Source organism: Penaeus monodon, chromosome 12 (assembly GCF_015228065.2).
Source record: "Penaeus monodon isolate SGIC_2016 chromosome 12, NSTDA_Pmon_1, whole genome shotgun sequence".
In the NCBI taxonomy this organism is placed as follows: Eukaryota; Metazoa; Arthropoda; class Malacostraca; order Decapoda; family Penaeidae; genus Penaeus; species Penaeus monodon.
Genome location: NC_051397.1, coordinates 19657130 through 19680927, shown reverse-complemented (window position 1 = coordinate 19680927; position 23798 = coordinate 19657130).

The window sequence follows — 23798 nt, the reverse complement described above, 5'->3', positions numbered from 1 at the left end:
ACTGCCAAATCACATCAAGGTAACCTATCAGAACACAGCACATGCCACTAGAAAATGGAAACACCTCAGGGTGGGTCCTCGTTCCAAGCCCTTTTCAACACCCTAATGGCCCGCATCCTCAACATACACCTCCAATGGTGGGTGCAAGATCATTTCCTATACAGACGATCTTGCAATCATCTCCACGTGGAGCACACTGCCTAAGAAAGCTCAGCGCTGTGTCTGGACCTTGTAATCTGATGGAGTGGCTGTAGGACAGCTGACTAAAGATCTCTACAAAGCAATCCAAAGCTATGGCTCTGAGACTAAATATTCAGGACAAGTCCTGAGAATCCAGGGAATGTCTAGAATGGTCCGAGTCTTCCAATACTTTGGGTAACTTGACCGGACCCTCTCCTTAAAAAGGAGGTCTGTACTTGGGTTGACTCAACGAAAGTAATACTGTCATTAACAGGCAATGTCCAGAAGAAACATAGAGCCAGACATAAAGGTACTAGATCATTCTATGTACATGCCATCCATCCCATTGTGGACTATGCTTCTGTCTCCTTGACTGTCGCAACCAAAATAAAAGAAAAATTGAGACAGTCCAAAATGAAGCTGCCAGGATCATTCTGGGTGCCCAAGGGGACAAAGGCCCCTCAACCTCCCCTCATGGAGCGCCTTCTCCCCTGTAATGACGAATTGATCGAATGGCGGCCCAGTTCCTTCCAAAAGGTTCATCAAAGCCCCCAGGAACACAAATATGACCAAAAAAATAGTCAGAACGCCTAGAACAAGACGAATCTGTTTCAAACAACGCCTGGTTATTCTCACACAGCCAGGGTGTTGATACGCTATCAGCTCAAAGACACCTGGCTCGTGCCCAAGGGCATGGACTCCCCCCACCTGACGTTGTTGAAGCCCCGCGTGGGCGCAAACCTTGATCAGTTCTCTGTTTATAGCTTGTCAAGGAGAAAGATCAATACACCATGCCTAGCCTAAGGCAGAATTACAGAGGGTCATTGAACATCAATCCTCCAGGTAGTAGAACCTACTTCACACGGATGGGATCAGTTGATCCCTTAAACCACACTGCAGCAACGCGTTGCAGCAGGGATGCTACCGATCCATGAGGGTAACAGACAAAGCCTCCTCACAATTGCAATGCACAGGATGATTTCTTGCTTCAGGTAGAATAATGAATCATACGGGTCCCCCTAGCCCATAGGTATCAGAGGAACGAACTTGGCTGGACAGACTAGCTTACATTGGCAGGGTATGCCCCCAAATCAATATCATAAAACCGAGCCGAAAATTAGGGCACAGTGTAATGCACAGCTAGTGACTTCCTCTGCATCTTCACAGTAGATAAAACGACGATCCGTTCCCTGCCGCCAATGGTACGCAGACACACCACAGGCTCTGAGCCACTGGGCTCATAGCATAGTGAGATTTGCGAAGTTCACCTCGCCCAGGGCCTTCCATATATGTCCCAATCCTGTGTCCGCTTTTTTAATGGCTGTCTCTTTGTTTCTTTTGACAACGTGGGTGCTTACCGGGCAGTGGGAATGCCAGTAGGCGCTCCTGTAGCCGTGGTGTAAGCATACCCGCATAATCTCTTTACCAACACAACGGTGTGTCGGCGGACCCTGTCTCGAACGTCATGTCGAGTGTGGCGTTCAACTCGCCGCAATGCATGCAGCACCACCTGTGGCGCCTGATAACAGCTGGCCGAGGGGGAGGATCTCATTTTCCTCTCTGTGAAGCTGGAGGAGGAAGGAGAGGCTTGTACTGTCCTTCCTCCTAAGTAATTTTCGGCTTGGATGTATTAATCATGATAAGGGGCATACCCCTGCCAATGTCGGCTAGTATGTCAGCATGCTCATTTCTCTGAACCCGAATGTGGCTGGGGACCCAGATTTAATGATTATCTTCTATAACCCCTGTGCACGAAATCCTCTGTGCTATTTTGAGGATGTATCAGAAGGTAGATGTTGTCATTGGTCAGCGCTGCTGAAGACAGTTGATGGTCCTCTGGAGTCTGTATGTTTGACACGTGCCTTCCCTCACGGACGTGTGGCCGCTAGGCTCCCATGCTTGCAAATGGCCTTGCCTGTAGCGAGAGGCGTTGTATGTTACCCTCAGGATTTTTTAGCATCCCTTTCCTGTGGAAGGCCGCACCTGCTTTAGGCTAGGGTGGGTATTTGATTCTTTTTGGTTTGTCAGGCTCATGACCGAGATCTATCAGGTTTTGTGCCCACTGCAGGGCTTCGACAAAGTCAGGTGGGGGGAGTCCTGTCCTTGGCAAGAAGCTGTTTCTTTGAGCTGATGGCGTATAACACTGTTTCAACAGCTTGTTGTCTTATTCTAGGCATCTGACTATTTTTTGTATTAGGCTTGTATTCCTGAGAGCCTGGATGAACCTTTGATAATAATTGTGCTCCCATGTGATCGATTCCGTGAGGCCAGGGGAGAAGTTTTGCCTCCAAGATTGATGTTGAGGACCCTCGTCCACCTTGGGGGCACCCAGAATGACCCTGCAGCTTCGTTTTGGTCTGTCCTCCAGTTTTGTCTTTGGGTTTTTTCTAATGCCAATCAGAGCAATGGAGCATAGTTCCACAATGCCTGACAGCATGTACGTCGAAATGACTTTATTACTTTGTGTCCTGGCTCCTATGCGTCTCCCACTCATTACTCTCATGACAGAAACTCTTGATCTTTGTTGGTCAAGCAGGTAATGACCTCCTTCTGGAAGGAGAGGGCCAATCTAATCTACCCAAGGTAGAGGTTTGTCCTGAACCCATTCTAAGTGCCATCCCTGGATTTTTGACTTGGTGCCTTGAATTTTTGTTCTCAAAGCTTTGCTTTGGATTTTGGCTTGCAGAGATCTTTATGCTGTCCTACAACACTCCTCAGACATGAGTCCTAGACAACGCTGGGCTTTGTTTAGGGAGTATGGTCCAGTGGAGATGATAGTAAATCCTCTGCCTAGGAGATGATCTTGCACCCACTGGAGGTTTTATGTAAGATACAGGACATTAATGTGTTTAAAAAGGGCTGGACCTGAGACCCCACCCGGTGGCGTTCCATTCTCTAGTGCCATGTGCTGTGATTAGGGTTGACCTTGATTTGACTCTAGCAGTTCTGTCTAAGTAGTCACCTTCCAAGCCAAGAGCTTTCCTCTGATTCCCTTCTGGATCAAAGCTCCTCCTGAATGGCCAGAGAGATTTTGCCAATTCAAAGCTTTCTCTGCCAGGTCAAGGATACTACCACAGTCGATGCTCCTCTGGAAGTCTGCATGTATACCAAATGCCCTTCCCTCATGATGCGTGCCTAGGCTCCCTGTGCCTGTGCTTATTGTGCTCAAGAGTGTGGCTATTGTGTGCGTGTGCTCATGCCCCTAGTGAACCCATGAGGGTGTTCATGTGGGGGTCCCTTTTCATTGGAGCAGTTAGTACCATCCTCTCAGTCCATCTTGGCCAGACAGCTGAGAGAGAGATGGGTGGGACTTACCTGTCTCCTTTGGTTTTTAGGGATGGGATGTTTCCCAGGACTTGTGATGAGTTGAAGGAATGCAAGCTCACCTGCTAGTCCTAGGTGGGAAGTAATGGGGTACGAGATCCATCAGAGCCCGGGTCTGGTTACAACTCGAGCAAAGATAATGTTATCGGGTTCGGCTGCCTCTCTCTGATATACAAGTCTGTTGGTTGTAGGTGTTCTTGTCTTGCCCTCAGTTCGCTGGCAGGCTGTTGCTGCTTGTTTCTCGGCTAGAACGCGTGAGCCAGTCTGTTCGCCTCTGGCTTTGGGTCATGGTGTGTGCATCTCGGGATTGACGCTGGTAGCTCGCTTGAACTGTTACCATAGCTCTGAGAGGGTGGTTTGGTGGTCGAGGAATCACACATTAACAGCCACTTTTCCTGCCTGACTCTGTTGGTATCAGTATCCTTGGCAGCCCTGACAGGCCTCCTTAGGAGGGGCTAGGTTGTCGGTGGTTTTCTTGCCTTCAAGAATTGTTTTTGGACACATGTTTACTCTGTGTTGACCTCCTAATCTCGTTCGTAAGTACCAGGCGCTTTGTACTCCTGGACCCGAGGCTGAGTTTGGTATGGTCAGTGAGGCTGCTTGATCTGGCATTTGCAAGTCTGGCTTCACACTTCCACATTTTCACTTTGTGTAGGTTCGATTGTCTTCTCAGACAGTTGGCCAAGGCGGTCTAAAACGCCTGCCCAGTTGGCCTGATCTGTTTTTCCATCTTGGGTTTTGGTTTGTGGCATTTTCAGCTGCCCCAATAATCCAGAGGGTAGTTATAGTGCCGATGGGTCACTTGTGACGCTCCATCGACACACACCATCAAATCCTCGCAGTGGCAGGGTGAGGTCAGACCCCTCCTCTGACATGCCCCCCTAATGGAAGCCGCCTTGCGCGGTGGAGGGCTTGAGGTCCCAATGATTCTGGTGAGCCGGACCAGAGGGCTAACCCACACTGGATGGTTCACCAGTGAGGATGAGACAAAATGGCTTCCTGGTGCACCAAGGCCTATGAAGGGGATGTGCACCCCACCCCTGGTTCAATTCATCTTGGACCAGGGATGAACTCCTCCCCCGTGTGTTTGCCGTCGTGGCATCCCGTATTACCCGAGACAGGATTCCTGGAGGTTGAGTCGATGCTGGCACGCTGCGCCCTGCAAACACACCTCTTTTTGTCCTTTATTTCTGGTTAGACGGGTGGCTTGATCAAGGCCCGGTCAAGTCAATCGGCTGGTCAAATATGGCTAGGGTCAAGCAGCCACTCTTCATTCGGTAGCGCAGAGGTCCCGCAACTCGGCCATCAGTACTGTAATAGTGGCTGCGTATATGTCCTCATTACCCTGTGGCTGTTGGAGATTTTGAAACGCCCAACTATAGCTTCCCCTCGTGGACTCCTGGTGTGTGGGGGGTGAGGAAATGAGAATTCTAAGTACTACATAATTTACAAAGATCTAAGCTCTCTCCTACGACCTACGCAATTCCCCCGACCTTCCCTCTGGAACATCACGTATTGTCACTTTGTTAACCTTTCAGCTTCCAAAGGGCAAGAATGGAATCATAAAGTTCCCGGCTCCCAAACCAGGTAGAAGGGTGAAAAGTCCTCCTCAATCCACTAGGAATCTACTGGTAAATATGAAAACATTTCATATAGTAAGACCTAGTAGTGAAGACATTGATGGTGTAGCAATCATGTCTTTGATATTTTCGAAGTACACGAAAAATTGGTTGAAGTATGTCAACTGATCCTCGCCATCACACCCCACAGTGAGATGGTAGCCTGATAGTTGAGGTTTCGTCACCAGACGAGATAAAAAAAAAAAAAACCGGGTCTGCGTGCGATATGCAACATTCCTTGGGCTCATTTTCATGTTCTCACAAAACCCTAATCGTGTAAAGGAATTGTTTTTCCCGAGACCTGATGAGGTATTCTGAGGAGAAACTGTTAGAGACTAGAGAATTTTAAATGGAGTGTGCAGTAAAACGTTTTAAGAAAGAAAGTTGATGGTTTGGAACAGTCGACACCAGCTCTTCTTCTAATCTTTTAACGACGTAGTCCTTCCAGAAAATCGGTTTAATTAGCATGGTACCTACCCTCAGGTAAGCCTATGTGGCCAACCATATACGGTGCTTCCACTGCCAGGGTATGGCATGTGGCCAACTCTTGCCGTTTTAAAAAGAAAATGGGTCAACCAAGAGTATGGTAAGGTGTGGTAACAACAGGTCTATCAAGAAGATGACGAACTGTCCAGGTCCATATTCTGTATCCATTGCAAAGAGGCTCATGAAGCTTCTTCAAGCAGTGTAAATGTACAAATTTGAAAAGTAGTATTGGTAATAAGGAGCAAGGAGAAAGTTAGTTTTCCAGAGGCAAAGTTGGACGTGCCCGTGTGCTTATTTGCACAGCCAGGTAGTCCTTTTGCCTCTGGAAAACTAACTTTTCTCCTTGCTCTTATTACCATACTTCCGTTTCAAATTTGTACCTTTACACTGCTTTGAATAGCTTCATGAGCCTCTTTGCAATGGTAACAGCATAGTGGACCTGACCAGTTGTCTCTCCTTGATGACCTTGTTTGTAACCACACCTTACACATACTCCTTGGTTTCCCATTTCTTTAAAAGCGTCAAGGTTTGCTCATGCCCTAAACCCTGGCAGTGGAAGCACGTATAGGGTTGGCCACATATGGCTTTACCTGAGGTGGTACCATGCTAACTTAAACCGATTCTGGAAGGACTAACGTGTTAAAGTTAGAAGAAGAGCTGGTGTCGCTGGTTCCAAACCTCAACTTTCTTCTTAAAACTTTTTACTGCACTACATTCAAATTCTCTGTTTCCTCCTAACAGTTTTTTCTCCTCAGAATACCTCAGCAGTCTCGGGAAAAAACATTCCTTTACACTGATTAAGGGTGTTTTGTGAGAACATGAAACTTGATCCCCAGGAATGTTGCATATCGCACGCAGACGTTACTCTCGTCCTGGTGACGAAGCCCTCACTATCAGCTACCATCTCACTGTGGGGTGATGCGGGATCACGTTGACATACTTCACAATTTTTTCGATGTACTTCGAAAATTCAAGATCCATGATTGAATACACATCAATGGTCTTCACTACTAGGTACTTACTCTATGAACATAGTTTTATATTATTGCCAGGTAAGATTTCCTTAGTGGTTGAGGAGGACTTTTCCCCTTCTTACCTGGTTTGGGAGCCCGGGAACTATTATGATTCCCATTCTTGCCCTTTGGGAAGCTGGAAAAGGTTCCAAGTGACAATACGTGATGTTCAGAGGAATGGCGGGGAATTGCGTAGTCGTCAGGGAGAGAGCTAGATCCTTTTGTAAATTTGTAGTACTGGATAATTCTTCATTTCCTCACCCCCCCACCCACCATGGAGTCACGATGGAAGCTATAGTTGGTGTTCAAATTCCGCAACAGCACGGGGTAATGAGGAATATACGCAGCCACTATTACAGTACTGATGGCAGTTCGGGACCTATCGCTACGACTGAATAGTGCTGCTTGACCCTAGCCATATTTGACCAGCCGATTGACTTGACCGGGCCTTGATCAGGCCACCCTTCTAACCAGAATAAAGACAAAGAGGTGTGTTGCAGGGCGCAGCGTGAAGCATCGCTCAACCTCCAGGCATCCTGTTCTCCTGGTATACGGATGCCACGCACGGCAAACACCGTGGGAGAGTTCTCCCTGGTCCAGATGGAATGAACAGGGGTGGGTGCACCATCCCTCTCATATGCCTTGGTGCACCAGGAGCCATTTTTGTCTCATCCTCACTGTGGACCCCTCCAGTGTGGTAGCCCTCTGGTCGGCTTCACCAGATCATTGGAGCCTCAAGCCCCTCCACCGAGGCAAGGCGGCTTCCATTAGGGGCATGTTCAGAGGAGGGGTCCTAGACCTCACCCTGGCCACTGCGAGGATTGGTGGTGTGTCGATGAGAGCGTCACAAGTGACCCATTACGGCCTATAACTACCCTCATGGATAGTGGGGCGAGCTTAAATGCCACAACCAAACCCAAGATGGAAAACATATAAGGCAACTGGTCAGGCGTTTTAGACGCCTGGCAACTGTCCCTGAGAATCAATGAACCTACACAAAGTGAAAATGTGAAGTGCTTGAAGCCAGACTTGCAATGCCATTGAATCAAGCAGCGCACTGACCATACCTAAAACTCAGCCTGGGTCCAGAGTCCAAAAGACCCTGGTACTTTACGACCGAGATTAAGGGAGGTCACCACCGAAGTAACATGTGTCAAAAACAATTCTGAAGGCAAGACCCCCGACAACCTAGCCCTCCTAAGGGAGGCTGGTAGGGATTCCAATGATACGCTGATACAAACAGAGTCAGGCAGGAAAAGTGGCTGTGAATGTGTGATTGCCTTCGACCACCAAACCCCCTCATCAGAGCTATGGTAACAGTTTCAAGCGAGCCTACAGCCGCTGAAAAAAAAAAAAAACAATCCCGAGATGCCAAACACCCAAACCCCCATGAACCCCCAGCCCAGAGGCGAACAGACTGGCTCCGCTTTCTCTGCGAGAACAAGCACACAGCCTGCAGCCGAAACTGAGGGCAGACAAGAACACCTACAACCAACGACTTGTTCATATCAGAGAGAGGTGCAGCCGAACCCGATAACATTATCTTTTCTCTGAGTTGTACACAGCCCCGGGCTCTGATGGATCTCGTACCCCATTACGTCCCACCTAGGACTACAGGTGAGCTTGCATTCTGCAACTCATCAACAGTCCCTGGGAAACTCCCATCCCTAAACCTAGAGGGAGGCCAGGTAAGGTGCCTCACCCCTCTCTCTCCCAGCTGTCTGGACTAAGATGGCGAGAGTATGGTCTAACTGGCTCAATGAAAATGGGACCCCCACATGAACACCTCCATGGTTCACTAGGGGCATGAGCACGCACACAGCATAGCCACACTCTTGAGCACAATAAGCACAGGCACATGGGAGCCCTAGCCACGCGATCCATGAGGGAAGGTCGATTGGTCATCATCATGACTCCAAGGAGCCCATCGACTGTGGTAGTAGTCTTGAGGAACTGGAGAAAGCTTTTGAATTGGCACAATCTCCTCTTGCCATTCAGGAGAGCTTGATCCAGAAGGGAATCATAGGAAAGCTCTTTGGCTTGATAGGTGATACTTTAGGAACAGAACTGCTAGAGTCAAATTCCAAGGTCACCTATCACAGCAACATGGCACTAGAGAATGGAACGCCACAGGGTGGGGGTTGCTCATTCCAGCCCCTTTTAACACATTAATGTCCTGTATCCTTACATAAACGCTCCCAGTGGGTGCAAGATCATCTCCTATGCAATGTATCTTACTTCATCTCCAACTGGAACATCTCCCTAACCCAAAAAAAGACCACCATAAAATAGCCCCGTTTCTGGACCTCTGTCTGAGGAGTGTTGTAGGACAGCACTAAAAGATCTCTGCAGCCAAATCCAAAGCCATAGCTTTGAGACAAAAAATTTCAAGGCTACAAGTCCTAAAAATCCAAGGGAATGGACTAGAAATGGGGTTCAGGACACAGTATTTAACTCTACCTTGGGTTAGATTGGGCCCTCTCCTTCCAGAAGGAGTCCAGTACCTGCTTGACGAACAAGATCCAAGACTGTCATTCATGAGAGTAATGGTGGAGATCGCATAGGCGCCAGACACAAAGTACAAGTTCATTCTCCGTACATCTGTCAGCCCATTGTGGACTATGCCTCCCTTGCTCTGATTGGCATTAAGAAAAAACCCCAAGACAAACTGGAGACAGACCAAAACGACAGCTGCCAGGTCATTCTTGTGCCCCAAGGTGAACGAAGGTCCTCAACCTCCTCTTGGGGCAAACCTTCTCCCCTGGCCTCACGAATTCGAATTCTAATGGGGCACAATTATTATCAAGGTCTCAGGCTCTCAGGAGATAAATCCTATGACGAAAAAATTAGTCAGATTCCTAGAATATAGATACAACAACTGTTTGCAACAGTGTTACGATAACTCGCATCATCTCAAGAACAGCTTTCTTGCCAGGACATGGACTCCCCCCACCCTGACTTTGTCGAAGCCCTGCCGTGGGCACAAACCTTGATAGATTCCGTCATGAGCCACTGACAACCCAAAAAGATCACATACCCCCGCGCCTAGCCTAAAGGCTGTGCCGGCTTCACAGAAGGGATGCTACAAATCCATGAGGGTAACATACAACGCCTCTTCGCTACAGCAGAGTCAATTTGCAATCATGGGAGCCCTAGGCCCACGTCACGTGAGGGAAGGGCACGTGGTCAAACATACAGACTCCAGAGGAAGCCATCAACTGTCCTTCAGCAGCGCTGACCCAATGACAACATCTAACTTCTGATTCTATCCTCACATAGCACAGAGGTTCTTGCCACAGGGGGGGGTAGAAGAATATCCTATCTGTGTCCCCAGCCACATTGGATCAGAGGAAATGAGCTTGCCCTGACATACTAGCCGACTTGGCAGGGTTTAATTCCCCCTTATCCATTATTATACATCCAAGCCGAAAATTACTTAGGAAGAAGTGTAAGCAGTGACAGCCCTCCTCCTTCCTTCTCCGCTTCACAGAGAAGAAAATGAGATCCTCCTCCTCGGCCAGCTGGGTACTCAGTCGCCACAGGCTGGTGCTGCATGCATGCGGCAGCTGAACGCCACACTCGTACATGACTTTCATCCTGAGACAGGGTCCGCCGACACCAGCCGTTGTGGTTTGGTAAAGAGATTATGCGGTATGGCTTACACCACGGCTAAGAGCGCCTACTGCATCCCTATGCCACGGTAAGCACCATGTCAAAGAACAAAATGAGACAGCCCATAAAAAGCTGACCCAGGCTGGGCCATATATTTGAGGCCCGTGCGAGGCTAAACTGTCGCAAATCTAAATGCTATGTATGCCAGTGGCTCTAGCCTGTGGTGTCTGAGTACCATCTGGCTGAGGGGAAGGATCTCGTTTTATCTCTGTGAATGACGGCATGGACGGAAGTCACTCAGCTGTGGCATTACACTTTGCCCTATATTTTTTTCGGCTCGGTTTATGATCATGTGATTGGGGGCATACCCCTGCCAATGTCAGCTAGTCTGTCAGCAAGTTCGTTTCCCCTCTGCTACCTATGTGGCTAGGACCCGGTTTATGATCATTATTCGACCCTGGAGCAAGAATCATCTTGTGCCATTGTGAGGAGGCTTGTCTGTTACCTCATGATCGTGTAGCATCCCTGCTGCAAAGCCGGTGCCTGCAGTGTGGTTTAAGGATCACTGATTCCATCCGTGAAGTAGGTTCTACTCCTGGTACGTGGAGTGATGGCTTCAATGACCCTCTGTCCTCTGCCTTAGGCTAGGCATGGTGTATTGATTCTTTCTCCTTGACCAGCTCATAACAGAAGAACTTGATCAAGGTTTGCGCCCAGAAAAAAAAACAAACAAAGAACACACAAGAAAAAAAAAAAAAAAAAAAAAGAAAAAAAAAAAAAAGGGAAAAAAAAGAAAAAAAAAAAAGAAATAAAAAATACAGCGGGGCTTCACAAAGTCAGGATGGGGGAGTCCAGTCCCTTGGTGCACGAGCCAGGTTGTTCTTTGAGCTGATAGCGTATCAACACCCTGCTGTGTGAGGATAACCAGGAGTTGTTTGAAACAGATCTCGTCTTGTCTAGGCCGTCTGACTATTTTTTTGTGTCATATTTTGTGTTCCTGGGGGCTTTGATGACCTTTGGAAGGAACTGGGCTGCATTAGATCAATTCGTCATTCCAGGGGAGAAGGTCTGCCTCCATGAGGAGGTTTGAGGGCCTTGTGTCCACCTTGGGGCACCCAGAATGATCCTGGCAGCTTCATTTTGGACTGGCTCCAATTTTTCTTTTAATTTGGTGTTGCGACAGGTCAAGGAGACAGAAGCATAGTCCCACAATGGGATGGATGCATGTCATAGATTATCTTAGTACTTTATGTCTGGCTCCTATGTTTCTTCTGGACATTGCTTGTTATACAGTCTTACTTTGGTTTGGTCAACCAATACAGGCTCTCCTTTTTAGGAGAGGGTCCGGTCCATCATTACCTCCAAGGTATTGGAAGACCTCGACTCATTCTAAGTCCATTCCTCCTGATTCTCAGACTTGCCCTTGATATTTAGTCTCAGAAGCCATAGATTTGGATTTGGCTGTACGAGGATCTTTAGTCCTGTCCACAGCCCTCCTCAGATACAAGGTCCAATGACAGCGCTGAGCTGTTTTTCTTAGAGCAGTTGTGTCTCCCATGAGATGATTGTGCAAGATCATCTGTATAAGGAGTGATCTTGCACCCCCATTGGTAGGTGTGATGTTGAGGATGCAGGGCATAGGTGTTGTAAAAGGGCTGGACTGAGGACGGCCCACCCTGAGGTGTTTCCTTTTCTAGTGCTTGTGCGGTGATAGGTTACCTGGAATGTGATTTTTGGCCAGTTCTGTTACTGAAATAGGCTGATTTTCTTCTGGATCAGGCTCTCCTGAATAGCAGGGACTTGCTAATTCAAAGTCTTCTCCTGGGTCTAGGATACTACCACAGAAGTGACAGTGCTGATGTGGCTTAAATCGGGATTATATGCTGTGTCTGTGCTTCATGCCCCTTGTGAACATGAGGTGGTCTATGTGGGGGGTCCATTTTCCGATTTTGGAGGTGGTTTAGTACCATTCTCTCTCAGTCGTCTTGCCCAACATGCTGAGGAGGTAGAGATGTGAGGTGGTAGCATTCTCTGGTTCCTTTGGTTTTTGGATCGGAACTATGGATAGCTCTCTTCGAGCTCTGGTAGAGTGGAATTTTTTCAGGACCCTTGTTATGATTGCAGGAATGGAAGCTCACCTGCTAGTCCTAGTGGGAAATGCTGGGATACAAGATCCCCTCAGAGCCTGAGTTATCGGGTTCGGCTTGCCCTCTCTCTGATATGGCAAGTCTGCTGGTTAGGCGTTTTGTTGGTTCCCCCTAGTTCAGTTGGCAGACTGTTTGCTGCTTGTTCTCATAGAGAACCTCGTGCACCAGTCCGTTGCTTCTGCTTGAGGTTGTGGTGTGTGCACCTTGGCTGAGCAGCTAGTAGCTTCCCTGACCATTGCACAGCTCTGTAGGGTGTTTGTGTTCAAGGAATCACACCATTTTCAGCCACTGTTCCTGCCTGACTCTTATGGCAGTTTCCTTGGCATTCCTGACTGCTTCCCTTTAGGGGCTAGGTTTGTCAGGGGTTCTTTGCCTTTGTAAATTTTTTTCTACCGATGTTGCACTCTGTTATTGACGTTCCATCAAAGGTACCGGCTTCCTATAATTCCTGGACCGATGCCGAGTTTTAGGCATAGTCTGGTGAGGCTGCTTGATTTTATGGCACTGATTAAGTCTGGAAACAAGGTATTATGTTTCTTTAAAAGGAAGAGCATGTTGTAAGGGTGTGAATGAAGCGATGAAACAAGTGTAAGTGTATAGAATTTACAGGCTCAAGGAAGGGTCAACACTGTTTAGTCGGTTGTTATGTCCGAAGATGAGTGCGTGTCGTACCTTGAATCTTAGAAATCAGATTTTAAGGATTTTGGAACTCGTTAGATAATCCCCATAGGTTATGATGCCAAGATTCAAACTGGGGGCTCTCTTCTGGTGTTCCTTAAATCTGCCCTTATACTTACATTCTATATAAAGGCAGGGTCCGTCAGGAATGCCTGCATTTCCGATTAACTTCAAGGTTATTTAGACAAACTGGGGGATGCATGATGGGTCTAAACGATTCAATACATTTTTACATAAGTTTATTTAAAAAAATCATCTGGGTCGGAAATAAAAACAGGTAAAATCATTTAAACACTAAGCCGAAAAAGAATCAAGACAATACATCATAATAAATCACTGATTAAAACAAAACTCGAGAGTAAAGAAAAAAAATCATAAAAAGAGAGCGCATCACGCCTTATCAAGAGGCAGAGAAAACAGGTTTAAAAATGCCACCTTACCGCCTATAGCCGGTACTCTTACGACCAGAACCCATCACGACGTGTCTAGCTCAATGACCAACAATGCGTCTCCTCCTTGACCCGCTGCGCTGGCCTATATATAATACACACATCCTCCCACAAGTAAATGATTAAGAGTGTGGGAATCTCGTCAACCGCAGGGGTGATTTGGCATTCCTCATCAGATAGGGCGGTGTCGTTCCCCCTTTCCGAACTTACAGAGATTTTTTACTTCTTTAAAAAGCCAAGTTGTAAAACCGCCGAGTAAAAAAGTAGTGTGTGTAGCTAATAATGACATGAATTAAAAAAAAAACCCATACTATATATCCCCATGACATCATAATGTGCTCTCCGCAAGCAGATGGATAAAAAAAGAAAATGTGGATAAAAATTTAATCAACTAATCCAAAACAAGAAATAACATAAAAAAATAGCAAAGCCGGTCATATAAAAACATCTCTCGCCCCCATCATTCCTGGACCCTGATACCTAGTCATTGAACGGCGCACATAGTTTGCAACGGAGGGTAACTCTTCTATTCTATGGTTTCGTCTGAGGGTTATGTATTCACTACACATCGGAGACTCTTTAGATTCGTCTTCAGAGTCGGAGTCCGTGACACTCCATAATGAAAGTCTCACTGTGTGTTGGAGGGGATGCTTCATCGTGTTGTCATCTGTACCGTGTGGTCCACTGGGAGGTTGGGAGAGCCTTGGTAGCTCTGACTTCGTGAGTTTGGCTTTTCTGGACTTCAGGCTGTTATATCTTTGAATCTTTTCTCTTTGCTGTGACGTTGGTACCTGATTGCAGTGTCATCTGCTCTGGCCTACTGGGTTGCACAGATTGCCACCTGTATTTTGGCTCAGCCTGTTAGGGTGTGTGCCAGGGTTGGGGTGGGGACGGGGAGTCCTCAATCCTGGGGTGATGGGTGAGGAATGGGAGCTGGTTTGGCTACTCTCCAGCTTCCTTCCCTTCAGGACTGCGATACAGTCTTTAGTCATTGCGTGTCATGGCCTTCTCGGTGGCATCGTGTCAATTCGCCTTCCCAAAGCTGTGCTACGTACAGCAAGCAGTCCAACAGCATAGTCATATCCTTCTCCATCAATTCAATGAAAATTATAGTCCGTCTAGGGAAGCTTTTGCATGGTTCTTTTGAACCTTCATTCCTTTGGTTCTTTTTCCTGGACTTTTTTGTTTAGAGTGAAACTGCCTTCTTATGTGGAGATATCTGGTGATCGGCTGTGGTGAGAGAGGCTTCCTTCGTCGTTTCAGTAGGTTGGAAGTCTTTTCTCTGTTTTCTGTCCCCAGACACGGGGTGCTTGGGGGAGCATGAACAAAAGCTTTCTACAACCTCGTGTCGCCCGAGGGCTGGCCTCTTCCTGACGAGCAAGCAGGCGCCAGGCATGATGCCCCTTGGGCACATTGGGAAATTTGCTTTTGGTGTCCCCTTTTGCTTCAAGGTGTACCTCAAGGCCACAAGGGTGTTGCGTCCTTGCTACAGACACCACATTAGGCTTTGTCGATGCAGCTAGCCTGGTGGTGACCTATATCTTTTGCACTTTGTAGCATTGAAGTGGCTCTGGACATATGTACTTATACTGTAGGAGCCCCGTTACCCAGTTCAAGGTTATGGGATTGGGGCTTCCTTTTAAGGTCCCAGGGCTTGCCTGGTTGGCTTCTTCCCTTTTGACATTCGGCTAGCGTCCGTTTCGGGGTGCCCTTTCGCTTAATTTGTGAGCGGCGTAGTCGTGGGAGCAAAGCTGTTTTCGGCTGGTGCTCCCACCTCGGTCAGGGAGGACGTCTGAGGGTTTACCTCAGAGGTTACTTACAGGCAGGCTTGTCCACTAAAAAAACCACACGTGGCTTTAGAGTGACTGACGTAGTCCTGGGCCCTGCACGGGTTTCCAACATTTATATCTCTTGTTGTGGAGGGGGTGGGGTTGAACTATTTGCCATAAAATAAACGTTATTGTCATCCTCTATGCCCCCACCCACCACCGAGTCCAATAAGGGGAAGCTGTATGTTTAGAGCTAATGTCTAGCGCCACAGGGTGGTGAGACACTGGATATTACGCAGCATTGTAACCCACTCACGGGACCATGTGGTGAAACAGCACACTGACTGCTTGACCCTAGCCTTCCCAAGGAGACCACTTAATTAATATGACCGGGCCGAGATGCAGACCATCCGTCTTGTAGAATAAAGAACCAAAAAGACGTGTTGCTAGCTGCGAGGGTGTACTCATGCATATCATCACTTCAAACCTCCAGGACTCCTGTCTCCACAGCGCACAGCGGCTGCCACGCATGGCAATAAACACGTAGGTAGATGTGAACCCCTGGGAGAGACCAGAGGGGAATGCCCTTCCACCTACAAGAATCGGCAACATTGTTTGGAACCCTTTTTTCCTCCCTCTAATGCGAAAACAGCCACCCCAAGGCTGTATCACCTCAGAGAGGGAACTTCCAGTGGCAGGCACACGAGGGGACCGAGAGGTCTTTAAGCACTTTATGAACAAAAAGACAGTAATGGGAATGGGGAATAGGAGAAGATAGGGGGTGAGGAAAATGATTTAGTAGAAGAAAAAATGGAGTCGGACTTAACCCACACGCATGAGTAATAGTTTGTAGTGGGCTCTTTTAAAGGAGGGCAAGGGTGCGAGGGTGGCCTAGTGCCATCTTGATCCTTTGTGTCTGATGTGGGTGGTCTTGGGCTGGTGATTCTACCCTCCGCCATATGTAAGCTGCTGCAGGGAGGGCGGCCACTCCCCCCACCCCGTGCGTAGGCCGAGTACCCTTGACCTCGCAGTGCGTTGCCCGCACTGAGGTCGCGCACTCCGCGGCGTTCTCTTGGAAGTGGTAGGGCGCGCGTCCGGACCCCGCTATAGCGACAGCACTGGATTCTCGCTAACGCGGAGGTCGGGATAAATTTGGCAGTTTAGGCGCCATCTTCAGTGTGCTCCGGGCACTGCCTCCTTGACCGTGCTCCAGAGATAACCCTCGGTAACCTATGCTGTTGAATGCAGGTTGACTCGGAGGTTCACTAATCAGTGGCTGCCATTCCTGCCTGTGTCACAAAGTTATGGAGCTTACGTAGAGGCTGGCCCCTGGCGGCCATGTCACGATTGATTAGCACCACTGCAGCAGTGTCAGTGTCCGACACTGAAAGCCAGTGGGGATGGTAGGGGGGAGGGGGGGGGGGGGGGGTTGGTGGGGGGGGGGGGGGGGGTGGGGGGGTTGGGAGGATAAAGGTTGTTTGGGTTCACGCTATGGCGAAGGATACTGAGGAAGTGAGGGTGAGGTTATGGCAGTCACGAAGCGTCAGGTTTATTTAAAACGGGGTTGTCAGGCTGTGCAAGGGATGTTTTAAAAACACAACAAAACCAAAAGAAAAAATATGTTAAAAAAGAGAACAGACTGAGACACAATAAAACAAACTGGAACAAACAAGCTGAAATGCAAGGAGTAAGGAGGTTGCTTCAAAGGATTGCTCTGACAGTCCTAAAACATTGCATCACTTCTTCGCCCCATGCCAAAGAAAGAAGATCCGTTTCTCCGGCGGAACGAAAGATGGTGTCGAGTCTATCCAGCAGTCGGTTAGCCAAGCACGAGTGTGTCCGTCTGTTTACAGACCAACCACCCACTCGATGTTTTCAGGAGGACAGAGAGGCTTCCTCGTGGAACAATCTGGGTTTGCGGCTTGTTAGTGTATGCTGTTTGTTGTGAAGGGCAAGTGGTTGTATGTTGAGGAAGGTTTGATTAGTGTTTTGTATAGATGTAGCTTCTGCATGGGCCGCACTTTAGATTGATAAGCAATGTAAGGTTTCCTCTTGCAGGCGCATTTGATTAATATGAAAATGAAATTGAAAGAGGTGTCAACGGTTAAATCAAGGATGGTAATCAAGAGAATCTGACTTGGAAGGTCTTTTAGTCGTGTCCTAGGTGTTGAGGTAAATATTGTCGTAAGGAGGATTTTTGTGGTCTTACAAAGAGAACTTTGTTTTGTCGCATTAGTCTTGATACGCCATCTCTGCTCCCATCTCGAAACGGTGGTCGAGTTCGTCATTAATGCGCTGAACAACTGGAGGCGCATTGTGTCGAGCTAAGTGCGTACAGTCCAGTCGTCAGCATAGAGGATAGTGAGTGAGTCTTGTGTGTGGGGGTCTGGAAGGTCGTTTTTGTATAGTGTGGTAGAGTGTTGGAGGTACTCCGCGTGCATTGAAATGGTCTGAAATTTTGTTAAAAATTTTAATTTTAATCTGTGGGTCATCAGAAAACTGCAGAGTAACTTTTTGATCAAAGGGTGGAAAATTAAATTTAGTGGCACAGCTTGTACCTTCAGGCACATGCCAGACCATGTCCGGGTAGTGCTCTCTCATACATCTTTGGTGACAAAAGAGCTTTAGTCGTCGGTCTTTGTTTGTTGTTTTATGTAGTTTGTGAGGATTTTGAGTGCGTCCTACGGTCGAGCGATGCCGAGCGAAACCGAATTTGTTGTGTGAGCGAAGGTGAACTTTAATCGAGTGTTTTATGATTTTGTTTTTTTTTCCGAAAACAAAAAAAATTTTTCCTAATGTCCACAAGTAGGACTAATAGGGGCGGTAACTCTTGGGGTCAGTCGGGTCTTTTTGTTGCTTAGGAATAAGGGCCCCTAAAGCAAGTCTGTGAGGAGCCTGGAGCCTACGAGAGACCTCTTATTTTTTTCTTTTACTTCCTCACACGAGATGGGGGCGTGAGTTCGCAGCGTTGTCGTCCCAGCTTATCCCCATCCAATAATTGGCTCTGGGTTAGTTTTACCCTGTTTTCTCTTGACTCGCAGGTATCAATTTATTGAATTCTATGAGTGAACGGGTGAGGAGGGTGAGGGTAAAACTGGGACCCCGGGCACCCCGCCATGTTCTTCAAAAAATTTAATAACATCCACAGGATCTGAGACTTTTACGTTATTGGTGATTGAGGTGGGAGAAGTTTAATTTTTTGCCAAATTCCCGTGGATTGCGAACTCTAGTTGCATTCCTACTTTTTAAACTAAATTGTCTAATATTTTTGTCGGTCGTTACAAGACTATCGAATGACGTTCTTGTAGATAGAGAAGTCCCATCGACCATGGTTAATCTGTTTAAATTTGAGTAAAAACGACCTCAAAAACAGGCCAGAGACGTTTTTCCTTTCAATGGCTGAAATGATATGATTGTTTTATAGCTGAGACCGGGGGATGTGCTTAGCATAGTTGCGGCTATGCAGGCGAAGATGTAATTTCCATGCCATGCTATTGTTTTGGAAGAAGCCCTTCAAGATTAAATTCAAGTTATGGATCATTTAATTTAGATTTAAACGACTCCCAGTCTGCTTTTTATACCGGAAGGGAAGGAGGTGGGGAGATCGTCTTTCTTTGTTTGTATTGGTGTTTGGAAATTTTTGTTTATGATGGGTTGTGGTCCTGACCAACATTCGACTGGGTTGTAAGTGTGTGTGATAGGCAAGTGCGCCCTGTTTCCCGAGCGAGATCAGGGCGCCCTTTCCTCTATTTGTTTATGAGGAGACGAAGTCGGCTCCTATTTGTGGGAGTCTTTTTGCGTCAAGATAAAATAGTTGCCTACATGACATTGGTAGTGCTGTGGTGTAGTGTCGTGTGGGCAGTGTTGATGTCCTCCGGCAATGAAGACTGGAGATTTGTATATTAATAATTTTGTTGAAGTCTGCAAGAGGTAAATTAGTCCTTGGTTTTATATAGGCAGTGGAAAGGATAATGGGGCCCTGTGGGGTGAATAACCTGAAGTCAGGGGGCTGAATGAGAGGGTGAGAAACTCAGGAGTGATCGTGGATTTTATGAGGATACAGGACCCCATTTGCAATCCGTCCCCTGATTGCCTGCATGTGTAACCATAGTGCCGAATTCTATAGCCATTGGTGATGGATATAGAATTCAGTAGGACCACATCCGGACGTTCTTGTTCTAGAAAGTAAAAAATGTTACGGATCGAAAAAAATGACCTTACATTTGCTTGAACGACCGTTAGCATGCCACTCAGGGTAGACCCATTTTACCTGGGTTTACCTTGCGTGGCGTCACCTGATCTCGGTAGCGGTTCCGTGATCGAGCCTCGATCAACGGTTCCTCGAGGTCAGGGAGAGAGTCCTGTGAGCAGTCCTGGGAATCGGCGGACCAATTCTCAATACTTCCGCGCTGTCCCAAGCGCCCCCTAGAAAGGAGCACGGCAACGGCTCCCTCCAAGGGGAGAGGGAGCTCTTCCTCGAATTCGAGAACGACTTCGACGTCGATCTCGGAGCCGCTACTCTCGTCGTCAAGGATGGTGTCATCCATACGATGACGACGAGGTTGCGGGACTGGGGATCCTTTTTGTCTTTTTGGCGTGCTGTTTGATGGTGAGATCTGTTTGCGTTTGTTCAGTGTTTTTTGTTGCGTTAAGTGCTTGTGCAATTTCTTTTAGATTTCGTTGTGGTGCTGGTTGCAAAACGAGTTGTCTTTGTGTGGAGCAATGAAGCTCTGGGTCAGTCTTTGTCACCTCAGTTGCTGTGGTTTGTGGTGTTGTGGCGTATTCAGGGATATATAAATTGTCATCTTCGAAGATGCCTTGAACAACAATGCTGGGGAAACCGTTTTTCTGTAGCATGATAGGGAAAATTTTTGCGATTTTTTTGGCGTTGTATTTAGCAGCAATGAGAGCTACGTGTAAGATGGCTTGTATTTTCAGGTTTGTGTTAAGTGTTGTTGAATTGAGGAGGTGGAGGTATAGTTGTCCTGGAGGTAGATGCAGGTCGTCTGGGTGTGCTAGTCTGGGCAGGTAGTGTGGCGGCTGTTGTGGCGTATGAGGGAGCAGTGTTTTTTGTTTTCCCTTATCTGATTTCGTTTTACTTTGAGTATTTCTTTGCGTATGGGCATTTGATGGTCTCTTTGCATTTGGCGAAGAAGTGACCTTCGCCACCGCAATGAAGCATATTGTGTGTGTGTGTGTGTGTGTGTGTGTGTGTGTGGTGTGTGTGTGTGGTGTGTGTGTGTGTGTGTGTGTGTGTGTGTGTGTGTGTGTGTGTGTTTATTGTGTTCGTAACGGTAGCAGTTTGAGCATTGTTCAATGTGAATAAAGCACTCTGGTTCATACTGTAGGTTGGGACCGGTGTATTAAACGTCATGATCCCACGTGAGAGAAGTTTCTGGTTTCCTCTGGGGCAGAGACACGAATCTTAACGATTCGTGACTCAGGAGGCTTGTAAACGTCAAGGACAGTGACACCGTTCTTGGCGGATACTTCATGGCTGATGGACTCACGATCGTGGGAGGATTGTCCTGTCAATCTTTTTAGCCACGACCGTGCATTTAGCCTTCGTTTCGGGAGAGGAGAGGAGACGGGAGTAAAGCCTTGATCTTTTAATTTCCTTTGGCCTTCGGTCGAAAGGAATGGGGTCAGCGCTTTTGGCTACTGTCACCTTGAAAGCCATTGTGGGTCTTAAAGAGGTGGGTGACTGCCACCTCAGTGATGGTGAAGATCTTCTGGAGAGCCACCTCACAAGAGATGGGCTCTCCAGTATATGCTAGTTTAATGACATGGTCATGCCAAAGCGTGAGTGAAATGAGGGTCGAGGTTCAGTCTAGCAGGTGCTAATACTGACAGAACGAGGTAATATGCCTGAAGGAGGGGCTCCTACCTGCCTATTAGTTTCCTAAACGAATTTTCTAAGTGGCAGTCATGAGAAGGTCATGCCAGACCAGTCCCTAACAAAGGATGGCAACTCGCAACGCACCTTAAGGCAGGCCCCGAAAGGTGTGCGAAAAACAGCTTGAATACCACGAAAAAACCCAAGGGTCGTGCCTGTTGTGTAAAAAGGTTAAAAAAACGCCCCTCTTTAATCCACCACAAAAAAAATTTGGGGACCTAGGGGTTCCTGAAAGCCCTCCGATTTCGGTTGGATTCTGCGATTATGTACACAGGCGCTGTGTAAGCGCCACAGGGAACGAGGGGAGCCCAAAGGGCCAATGAGGCGGACATTTCGTGACCTGATGTGACCCAATCGGGGAAAAAACTCCGAATTTCCGGGTTTGGGGGGGCCCGTGCTGTACACAGGGGTGGAGGTTTTTTTCCGTTTTGTTTTTTTTTCCCTTTTTCCTTTTTTTCCGATTACAAATTACTTTTGATTCAGCTTTTTTATAGTTTTTTTTAAAAAATATTTGTTTAAAGGCTGAGGGCTTTTTCCCCAAGATTTGGCCCTCTTTTTGGGAAAATATATAGTAATAATAATGATGATGATAATGTTTAAAGGATGATGATGAAAATAATAAAAATTTAAAAAACAGTAATAAAAATGATAAGGAAAACAACAACAAAAATAATGAAAAATGGGAATAAAATAATAATGATAATGATAACAAAAACAACAATAATGATAATAGTAAAAAAAATAATAATGATAAGAAGGGGCAGTAAAAAGAATAAAAATAAAAATGAAATGAAAAATGTAAAAACAAAAATAATAAAAAATAAAAATAATGGAAAAGGATAATGAATAAAATAACATAAAAAAAAAAATAAAAATTTTGGAAAAATATTTAATGACAAAAAACCATTAATAATAAAAATTTTAAAACAAAAAACAACCACAAAAAACAAAAACAAAAACAACAAAAAAAAACAACAACAACAACCCCAAAAACAACAACAACAACAAAAAAAAAATATCAAAAACAATAAAACCCCACCCCACACCACACACCCCCACACTACACACACACAGCCCCAACACACACACACAGAAAAAGAGAAGAGAGAGATGGGGGGCCCGGCTAAAAAGTTAAGGGCCTTTGGATGTATAAAAAAAACTCTTTTGTAGAGTTAAAATTTCCGGGCCCTGAAAATAGTCCCGTTTTCAAAATTTCAATTTCAGTTTTTAAAATGGCGGCCCAAATTAAACCCTCACCTTTCGTCTGGGGAACAGGTCCGAGGGCGCCAAATTTAGAGGGAAAAATGGGGGGGGGCAACTAATTCAAGCCTTAGTCATAAAGGGGCAGAAAGAGCGACAGCAAAACCCTTGGTCTGAACATTGTCTTGGTGGAAGGGCACCATTCCTAAGTTCCCGGCGTTTCCTTCCTTTAGCCCACGTTGATAGATTAGACTAGATTTTCCAGAAAAAAGGGGGGGCCCCTTTTTAATAGGTGATCCCCACCAGCCTCCTTGGGGTTCTCTTTTGACACTTCTCATGACATCCCGTTTCGGACCGGGGGAACCAGCACCCCTTTTTTTTTTGATCGCCTGTCCGACCCAAAAGATTTTCCCACAATAAAGAGATTTTTTTTTTACCGGTTTCGGTTTTTAATCTCCGTCAAAAAATTACATACTCGGGGAGAAACTACAGAGTATAAAATACAAAAACATGGGATGACAAAACACTTTACACTTCCCCCTCGTTACCCGGGTTAATTGCTGCCGCGCCCCTTTGGGGGATTAATTTTGGGAAATTTTCCAAAATGCTGGGGGACATTTTCCCCCGTTGTTATGTATGAAGCTTCCAAAAAACTTTTTTTCTTTTCTGTTTTTTTCAGTCCCCCCTTGGAAAAAAAAACCCTTTTTTTCCTCTGTTTTCCAGTTCGGTTAAAGGGCCAGCTTCATATGGGGGACGGACTTCCAACACGTGTTCGGATCCTGGTGTTTGAGCCGCAGCTCTTTTCACCAAAGATGTGCATCGCATCTGTTGAAGGGGTGGGGTCATTACACACTGTTGGGGTTTTTTTTTGGGGCTGTTTTCCCTGTTCGTTTATGTCATTTTACCCTTTTTTCCGGATTTGCAAACCCGATTTTAAACTGTAATTTAAAAAAACTACCCTAATGATCTCCGGGAAAAACCCTTTTTGGTTTTCGGGTTGAAAGGGGTTTGGACCCAAGTTTCGCCCAAATGGTTACAAATCTGCAAAAAATTTTTCTCGATCATATAAAAAAGCCCGAAGATTACCCTGAACGTGTTTTCAGGGTGAAGAAGCTTAGGGATCCATATAGCAAAAAACCTTTGTTTTGGGGGGTGGCCATTTAAAATTTCCCCCCAAAACCCCATTCCTTCGAGATCCAATTGTCGGGTTTGGTAGGGGAAAAGTGTTTCGCGTTTCTGCAACGATCAAAATCATTCCCGTGGGCATTTTTCCCAAACTCTCTCTATCCCCGTTAAAATTCAGTTGCCCTTTTCCAAAATTTCTGTAGGAGAGAGTTTGTCCCCTTCGTGGATTTCTTTGTAAGAAAAATTTTTTGTTTGAAGAGTTAGAAAATTCACACCCGGGTGCCCGGCCCTGAAAAATTT